Source organism: Crocuta crocuta, unplaced genomic scaffold (assembly GCF_008692635.1).
Source record: "Crocuta crocuta isolate KB4526 unplaced genomic scaffold, BGI_CrCroc_1.0 scaffold152, whole genome shotgun sequence".
NCBI classification, from domain to species: Eukaryota; Metazoa; Chordata; class Mammalia; order Carnivora; family Hyaenidae; genus Crocuta; species Crocuta crocuta.
Window position 1 is genome coordinate 2,408,118 of NW_027528798.1, and position 10,223 is coordinate 2,418,340.

At 37.2% G+C, this 10,223-nt stretch overlaps 1 long non-coding RNA gene across 1 annotated transcript in view; it reads left to right on the top strand.

Moving 5' to 3' along the window:
• LOC144224485 (uncharacterized) overlaps window positions 1-8,378 on the top strand; it is an 85,249-nt gene extending 76,871 nt beyond the window's left edge. The window contains exon 3 of the long non-coding RNA XR_013333058.1: window positions 8,273-8,378. This is a non-coding gene — a long non-coding RNA (uncharacterized LOC144224485). The remainder of the gene's footprint in view (window positions 1-8,272) is intronic.
• Window positions 8,379-10,223: the final 1,845 nt, after the last annotated feature.

Consider the following 10,223-nt stretch of genomic DNA (forward strand, 5'->3'; position numbering starts at 1 on the left):
TCCCACCTAACTGGCATCCCATCCATTCTTGGCTCTCTGCAGTCAACTCAGTCAATATCCAGCCATTTCCTGCAAGAGAACTTCCTTGACTCCACTCTGTAAAATAGGACCCAATCACCCTCTAGCTCCAGCACTCTTCCTGTCACCTGACACTACTCATTGTTATCCCTACTCTCCATTAGAATGAATGTTCCTTGAAGGCAGACTTTATCCTTCTTATTCAAGATTTTATCTCTGGAGCTTTTAATAGCCCTGACACATAGTAGGTAGTCAACAAATATGTAACAAATAAATGCATAAATATGAACATTGTGGTTGGTGGCCACACTGAGAATTTAAATATTTTATTGCTGTCCATGCATATTTTATGACATATTTAATTTTTTAATCTATGCATTTTATTAATTATGACAGTTGAAAATAATCTGGTTGGAATGAGAGTCTTGATTTTTATATGTCGGCTAAATAGATTCTGGCAATTAGAGTCACTTGAACTTCTCTTCAGAGTCATCCTTTTTTGTTTTGTTTTTGTTATTTTGTTATTTTTTATTTTAGAAAATTACAGATCAGTGTTGAAACCTGAGTAATTTTGCATCTGAAATGATAAAAGTGTTCATAATTTACTAGCTTACAACTAGTATTTGCATGTTCTAAAATACACTGTTTTTCTTTTTTTTATTTATTTGTATTTATTTTTTATTTTTTTTTTTTTACAAATAGTTTATTGTCAAATTAGTTTCCACATAACACTCAGTGCTCATCCCCACAAGTGTCCTCCTCCATGTCCATCCCCCTCCCCCCCACATCCATCAGTCCTCAGTTTTTGTCAGCATTCAAGAGTCTCTCATGGTTTGCCTCTCTCCCTTTCCCCCACCATTTCCGCCCTTCTTCTCCCCCTTGTTCCTCCGTCAAGTTCCTCCTAATCCTCCTATACGTGCAAACATATGATATTTGTCCTTCTCTGCCTGACTTATTTCGCTCAGCATAACACCCTCAAGGTCCATCCATGTTGCTACACATGGCCAGATTTCATTGTTTCTCATTGCCATGTAGTATTCCATGGTATAGATAAACCACATCTTCTTGATCCATTCATCTGTTGATGGACACTTAGGCTCTTTCCATGTTTTAGCTATTGTGGAGAGTGCTGCTATGAACATTGGGGTACATGTGCTCCTATGCATCAGCATTTCTGTATCCCTTGGGTAAATTCCTAGCAGTGCTATTGCTGGGTCATAGGGGAGTTCCATTGTTAGTTTCCTGAGGAACCTCCACACTGTTTTCCAGAGGGGCTGTACCAGTTTACATTCCCACCAACAGTGTAGGAGGGTGCCCGTTTCTCCACATCCTCGCCAGCATCTAGAGTTTTCTGATTTGCTCATTTTAGCCACTCTGACTGGAGTGAGGTGGTATCTCAGTGTAAAATACACTGTTTTTCATATTTTCTCCTTCTTTGTGTTTGGGTGGTAGGAAAAAAACAAACAAACAAGGAACTGGTTAGGAGACCAAGCTCTAAGACCATCTTCTGTATTTTCGTCTCCCTGAACTCAGTTTTTCTGTTTTTAAATTGGGGACTCCATGGCCAGGCCTTTCAGGAAACTTCTGTGTTATTTTTTATATGTGGAATTTTTGGAGGCAAGTCTGCCTAGTCCTCATCAGTGTCTGTCTCTAAAGGACCCATTTCTACCCTTTGCTCCTCAAATAGACAAATCGGTTAATCCATCCATACATACATAGCTACATAGAGAGAGAGAGACTAAAAATAAAATCAGACAAACAGAAAGCCATGCCACTGACCAGCTGTTGTCTCAGTTTACCCCAGGCCATGTCCCTGCTTCTCAGGAAGCACTGAGTGAGGGGGAAGGAGCTTCAGGGCCATGAGATTGCCAGGGTTGTTCTCAGAAGTAAGTCTGCCATTTTCAAAGTTGATATTCAGAGCAAGTTTGTCGACCTAGGAAGAGCATCCTTTGTCTCCTGAGAATTCCTGGATTCTCCCCATTTTTTTCTCAGTCATTTCCTTAGCCATGGCCCCTGTTAACAGCAGTGATGCATATTTCAGCCTCCCTGTCCCGTGGCAAACACTATTCATGATTCCTAGCACTGTACACAGAATCCCAAAGCTATCACATGCTCTGATCATTGTTTCCCAGATGAAATATTCCCTCTAAGTCTGTGTTTCTCCATGTATAGTCTGCAGTCCAACTGGGAAAGGATCATCTGAGATGCTTTTAGAAATGCCGATTTCTGGTCCCTACCTCAGACCTACTGAGCCAGAATTTCTTGGTGCAGGTCCTTCCCTATTTAACAAGTTGCCACAGTGATTTTCATGGTCCCCTGTTTATTCCCATCTTCCAACCCATGAAAATCTCCCTAGGTTCTCCATGTAGTTCCTGGACTGGGGAAGGAGGGGAAGAAACCATTTATCCGTGTGTGTGTGTGTGTGTGTGTGTGTGTGTGTGTGTGTGTGTGTGTGTGTGTTTCACAGGTGATATAATTAGATAAGGAATGAATTCATTAGAGGCCTCCCATTCAGTTCATTATGCAAGATAATAATCACTACCATGTTTGTAAGCATCTAAGGCTAGGAATTAGATCTCCCTTTGTCCATCTCCCAGCCTGTAGCACAGTGCCTGGCCGAGTAGGCAATCAACCACGCTGAGTCCAGAGGACCCAAATCTGATTTAATCATCTCTTGCAAATGTAACCACCAATCCCATCAATGGTGAAGAAATAAAATAAGTCAATAAGGCAATTCTTTTTTTTTTTTTTTTTTTTTTTTTTTTTTTTTTTTTTTNAGCCCGACGCGGGGCTCGAACCCACGAACCGCAAGATCATGACCTAAGCGAAAGTCGGACGCTTAACCGACTAAGCCACCCAGGCGCCCCTCAATAAGGCAATTCTTGATAAGTACCAAAAATGCCAGTTACACAGAATTTGATGATGATGATGGTGATATCAATGACTATAAATTAACCTAGCATTCATTGGATGGTAATGTCCAAATTTACTGTTAATTAATTAATTAGCTAATAAATTTAACAACTGTTTATCAAGTTGCCACTATGTGCCAGGAAATATTTTGGGCATTTGGGATAATCATCAGACAGAACAAAGAGCTCTGCCCTCATGGATCCCATATTCTTCATGGCGGTGGAGAAATAAACCTGCATAAAAAATAACAAGTAAGTGCAGTATATGGTATGTTGGAAGATAGTGTCATAGTAAAAAGAAAAAGCTGAGCTGGATGAGAGGGATCAGTTGCAGAAAGATGCAGTTAAAAGAGGGAACTAAGTATCTTATTTTCTATTCATCAAAAGATTATAATAATGTTGTCATTATTATCCCTATTTTAAAGGAGTGATTGAGTCTTATACAAGTTTGTCTGTTTTCCCAAGATCATACTCTTAGAGATGGAGCTGGATTGAACCCAAGGAAGCCTTGCTCCATAGCCTGGACTTCTGAATTCCAATTTACATTTCCTTTCTCATTGGCCAATGATGTATATACCATCCAATTTAGGGTCAGCTGCAGTGGTCTTCCAGGAGCTCCAGGGCAGGAGTAAGCAATTCCAACTTTCATAATCCCATGCTTAATTACTCAGTGGGCACCGGGAGCCCTCAGTCACCCATAGAGTTTTCTGTTCAAGCAAGACACATGATTCTAATAAAGAATCAACAATGGAAAGGGCAATTACATATTTTCTTACTTGCTGAAATGGGGAGGGGCTCCCTGGGGATATCACACTAGGGTAGAAGAAGAGGGGAACATGAAGAGGATTCCATGTTTATTTTTAGTTTCAATTAATAGTTTTTGCTGAGCCATCAAGTTTGGGGAGACTTTTTAAAAACTTGCAGTATAATTACTTTCTAATTGCTGGAGATGAGTAGACATCTGAGTGCAATCTTCCTGTATTTTTTTAATTGCAAAATTATTGAATATTGTTTTATATACTCTGACACTTTTGTTATTACCTGAGAGGAAGAAAGTGGCCTTAGGATCATGGATTATCTGTGTGGAAGGAGACCTCAGAGATCGCCTTGCCCAAATTCCTCATTTTAGAGATGATGAAATTTAGAGGCAAATGCCATGCCTGAGATCCCTCAGACTGTGTCAAAGGGGAGATGCCACAGTTAGAAAATCATAGATTATTAGCCTCAGGAATCCTCTGTTGATTTCCTCTCATTCTCTAGGTAAGGAAAATGAGTCCCAATGCAAGTTCATTATCTTTCTCATTGGAGTTGTACTTTCTCCAACACATTCGCTATACAACTCACTGACATTCTGTTACTGCAAATATAAACATGTCATTCACTTAAAACACTTCAGTGATTCTCTGTCTTCAGAATAAAGTTGAATTTGTTGTTAAGCAGTTTTTTGTCTTTAACTTAAATGTGCAGATACATCTCTTGACGCTGCCGTATTGTACTTGTTCTACCAACATACACTCTCCTCTCCTCCCTGCTTGCCCCCACCCACAAGGTTTTATTTCAGGTGTGCCTTTTCTGCTCTTCACTTTTTTTCTGGATAGGCACCCTTTGTGTATACATGCCTCCACCTTTCATTTATGTTATTTATTTAGTTTATTTTTATGTTATTATTAATAAATTATTTATTTAATAATTTATATGTTATTTCATTTAGTTATATTCCACTAACGTTTTGTTTATGTTGGTCTTTTCTATCACCAGAAGCCCAGTTAGGGCAGGAATTGTGATTTTTATCAGTCTTTGTCTATTCATCCTTTGGTGGTGCCCTGACTTGCACATGGATAATTCTCAGTGAACACTTATTGAAAGAATAGAGGAGTGAATCAATAATGGAATGACTTGTGAGTTGATAAACATTATGGATCTCTAACAATATTTCCAAAAGTATTTTTAAGAAGAAAACAAAACAAGAAGTAAAAGTAGAATTTTGATCTCTTAGTAAGAAATCTCAAGTAAAATACCTCCTTTAAAATTTCATAAAATTAGTATTATAGATAATTGATTTGTAAAAACCATTTTGCAAAGACACTTTGTTGCTGTTTTCCTCTAAGCCTCAGTTTCTCCCTGTATAAATTTTAGTTCAGTCGATGGCCACTGTTCCATTTAGTTGTGACAAACTTTATCAGATTGTACATATTGTACTCTGAATTCTTCATTCATTTCTTTAAGACAGTAATTGAACATATGCTGAATATGTCAGTATGCTCCAGAGAAGGACGAACAGATGGATAAATTAAAAGGAGCTCATAGTCTACGAAGAGAGTTAAGCACACAGTGTTAGTTTATATCTAAAAGTTCTATGCCTGATGGTCAAGTGGATATGTGAAGGATCAGGGGAGTTCAGAAGAGGTGAAACATTATTTCTATTTTGGGAAACTAGGAAGACTTTATAAGAAGGAATAATTTGAGTGGAACCTTGTAAACTATTGACAGGAAAGGAGTTCATAGATCATATTAATAGTAGAAATTCTCAAAGATATCTTGGAGTTTTCTTGGAACTAGTTACCATGAACTCTTCTTGGATCTAGTCTTATTATTTTACTAGAAATATTTAACAACCTCAAGAGTAATAAGTATAAGTATTATTTAACCTGATTTGTCAGTCTTTCAAAAGATTATTTTAGAATTAGGGAGTCACCAGGTGCTAGCAAGGTAAGTCTGCTTTAGATGGCAAGACCCAAAAGGTAATTTAGCAATAATAAAAGCATCGGCTATAGTCTCTTCATTCATTTAATAAATATTTATTAAGGACTTGTTGTGGGGAAGAGTTACACTATTTTGCTGAAAATGAAGATGAAAATAAATTGCCTCTGTTCTTAAGAACTTAAAGTCTACTAAGGAGTTAACATGGAAACAAACAATATGATGGTCATAAAAAATTATTTTTCTAAAAGCATGTATACCATGAAGGTCATAGGAAACTCACCAGAGTAGGTGGTGGCTGAGCTGATCCTTGCGGGATGAGTAGGTGTTTGCCTCATATTCTGGAGCAGAAACAGATAGAGATAAAATTTTAATAGACAAAGAAACAGGGAGAACACTGTGTGTTCTTGGACTGAATACTTTTAAAAATTCAAATAGTCTCCTTTATTTGCTTATTGGCAATATCCCTTTCTATTTTGTCTTTAGTGGCTGCTTTACTGTTCATAGTAGTGATCTTTCATCTTATGGAAGTATTCTATTTTCCCTTCCTTGGCCTGTGTGCTATGGTTGCCATACATTTTAGTGCTATACATTTATAAACCACATAATCATTTCTTAAAACTTGTTTTAAAGTATCAAAAATTTTAAAGATTTTTTAAAAATAAGCAAAAGCATCTTTTATATTTATCCATATATTCATGTTTCAGGAGATCTTTCTTCCATTTGTGTAGACTCTAATTTCCATATGGTATATTTCTTCTGTTTGAAAGAATTTCTTTACTTTTTCATGTACTTCACGTCCACTCTTGATGGACTATTTCAGATTTTGTCTATCGGAAAGTGGCTTCATTTTGCCTTCATTTTTGAAAGATATATTCATCTGATATAGCATTCTTGGTTGATACACCCTTCTTCCTCTGCACTCACAAGTAATTTGATGGTATTGCATCACTATTTTCTAGCTTGCCCTGTTTCTGATTTCATTCGTAATCTTTTTTCTTCTTTAGATACAATGCCCTCTCCTCCCTCTGTGGATGCTTTAAGATTTCCTCTATCTTTCAACAATTTGAGTACAATGGCTCTTGGTATAATATTCTTCATGATTTTTATGTTTGTGGTTTATTGAACTTTGTAAATCTGTAGTTTCAGAGTACTAATCAAATTTGGAAATTTTTAAATATGATCTTCCTCCCTTTTCAGGGACTCCAGTTACATGTATATTATGCCTCTTAAAGTATTTCCCACAGCGCTGTTGTTGCTATGTTGTTTCAGTATTTTCTCTTTTTCCATTTCATTTTGGATACTATGTATGACTGCTTCTTCAAGTTCATTAACCTGTTCTTCAGTGTTTAATCCAATGTTAACTTCAAATACTGTATATATTTTTTCACTAGAAGTTCGGTTTAAGTCTTTTTTATCTTCCACATCTTTCTTAATATATGAATATTCTCCTCTACCTTCTTGAACATAATGAAATATATTCATTTTGGCTGTTTTAATTACTTTACCTACTATTGTATCATCCATGTAATCTCTAACTCTGTTTCTGTGAGTTGATTTTCTTCTTCGTTATGAAGGATATTTTTTTCTGCTTCTTTGCATGTCTGTTAATTTTTTAGTAGAAGGATGGCACCGTGAATTTTATTTTACCAGGTGCTGAAAGTTATCATATTTCTTTAAATATATTTTTTGTTCTGGGGTACAGATAGTTTACGTGAAACTCATTTCATACTTTCAAGGTTTGCTTTTTAGCTTTGTTAAGCAGGTTTAGGGCAGCGTTTTTACTGTGGAGCTACTTTAGCCCATGACTGAGGGAATATTGTTTTGGTGTTCTCAATGCCACATGTATTTTCAAGGTTTATATTATGTTATATATTTTACTCTGGCTGTTGAAAGCACAACCTGTTTGTAGCCCTCTGTGAACTCTGGGGCTTGTTACAACTGTTCCTTTCAAGTGGTTCTTTCCCCAACCTCTGGACATGCATGCACTGATCAGCAGCCAGGTGGAGACTTTACAAAGACCCTCTATATGTCTCCCGAGGTCTCTTTTACAGCCCTTCTCTCCATGAGCTCATCTCCTCTTTAATAATCTTTTGAGTACTGCCCTATAAGTCCCAGCTGTCTCAGCCTCCCCAAACTCTTGATTCCGATTCCTTCACTCAGGCAGGCCAAGGGCTCCATTTGGGTTCCCTCTTCCTTCACTATGGCCTGGAAACCCTCCAGAAAGAGTTTCCTACAAATGTGGGGATTACTTAATTTTTTTTTTCCTTCTTTTAGATGTCATTTCTCTGAGCTACCTTTTGTCCAGTGTCTAAAAAACAGATACCTACTGCTAGGTGCTAGAGGGTGGGGAAGGTACACCCAGTCCTTGCCTTCACTGAATTGATCCCTTCTCGACAAGAACAGTATAAAAACTAATGCCAATTCAATGGGATACATAAGAGTACAATTATCTGTTAGAAGTTATATCTATTCCAAAGATATAAGGATCAAACTAGCTAATGTATGCAGATTGCCAAATACACTGCCTGGCATACAATAATTGTTCAATAAATGATCAAAGCATTGTGTTGAGAGGTAGTGAAGATTCAAAACATCATTATTGAAGGAAAACACAGTAGTAAAAGTTTGTATCTTTGTAGGGGATGTGGAAAGGATGTAATCAACAAATTTGAAGCATTGGATATACAGCAAGTAACGATTTAGCTGACTTGGCAAGAACTTGGCATTTGATCATGGATATCTTTCAAAATTGAACAAGAAGCTCTTTGGCAGTAAGTTTTGTATACCACATACACACCCATATTACACATATACACATATATATATATATATACATAAAATTTTGGCCATGTTACCTTAGTTTGTTAACTTTTACAAAGTAGCTTTGATCAATCTCTAACCAGAAGTGTCATCAGTGAATAATCATGAGAGTCGTATTAAACATATCCTGCACAAGTATATCCGGAGCAAAGATAAAGTGTCGACAGGATGATTGAGTTCCACTTGCAAAATTGATTATTTTACTTCCCAACTCTCTAGCCTTTAATTGAAATGGATAGATTTGATGGAGCACCCTTGGCCTTGGCCATGGTATCTGGCAGAGCCTGAAAACTAACACCCTGACTTTGGAAGGCACCGAGCCAAAGGTTTCTATAGGTCAGTTCTCCCTCCCCACTCTGTCCCATTGACAAGGATAGGATCAATGGGAAATTGGCCAGGTCGTCACTCTGACGCCTTCCATCCTCAGTGCAGGGAAATAGAGCTTATGTTACCCCCAATGGCAGGGAACAAAATTAGATTTTAGTGCACAGTAAAATGCTCAACCACCCATCAAAATCATTCCCACTAGGGGAAAAATATCCTTGCTGAAAAAAAGAAAAATCTGGGAATTGTTTCTCCAAGATAATTAACTGGCCCCAGTCTGGCTAAATTGGAGAACAGTGGGTGAGTGATCCTGACCTCAGTGTCTTGGTGCCATGTTTTCCAAAGTGACTGTTTTTTAAAGCACCAGGTGAAAAATTCAGAATGGCCTGAGGAATTGCGTAGTTTTGATTGAAGATGCAGAGGCTAAAAAAGGCCATTGCCTCCATGGTAAGATATGGGACATGCCAGAGAACCAATCAGCTAAATGGACAGGTTCTACTTGTTTGAAAAACCACCTGAATGGTCTACTATGGAGAAGTTTTGCACAGTGCACCTTTCCCATGAGGTTCCTTGGTGCCTTTGTTTAGGAATGCCAGCTTGGTCTTTGAAAGAAGTGTATGTTACTGGCAGGATTAGCCCAACTGCTTTACTTGGATAGTAGACAAAATAAATGCACTCCTGTTTTTACTAAAGTCTTATTAGAAGCTTACTGAGGAAAAAAACATGACTTGGAAAAGGATATGTGTATGTGGACACACATACACACATGTGAATAACTACATTCTATTGCTCTAAGTATCACAAAATCCCCATTATCATTGGGTATATATTACATTCTTAACATCATTGGAAAAACAAAGCAAAGGTGTGAAGAAGCCTATTGTTCATGGATTGATTACTCCTGCCCCTTCTTTAGCTCATTTATTTTCTGTTCTTAGAGGGCCTTCAAGACTGTTAATAGTTTAATGCTACCAGTTGCCTTCATGAACACTAAACGCTGACATTTTTTCCTTGCAATGGTGCCAATGTTTTGAGCCCTCCTAATGATTTTGTTTGATTGTTCCTTTTTTCCTGTGTTTTAATGGAAAAAGAGTAATCTAGTTTTGAACCTCTTGAAATTTTCTCCCTCCAACAACTTAAAGAAAATTCTCTTTCCCACCATAGAGGAAATTTCTGTATTGCATCAACAACAGACATAGCTATGGAAACACTATTTTTTTTTATTCTTTTACTTGGAAAAATTACCAATTAGCTCATATGTTTCCTTCTAAAATTCCCACATTACTGAAGGGACTAAATATTATATTTTTTGAAGTCCTGTGTGCAAATTTTTTAAATCAGTTTTATTGATAGCAGCAAAGCATAGGGATGTGGTGTTGCATACATCTCCAAATACAGTAGAAGTTTGAATAAATTACAGTGTGTTTAATAGATTGACTACCACAT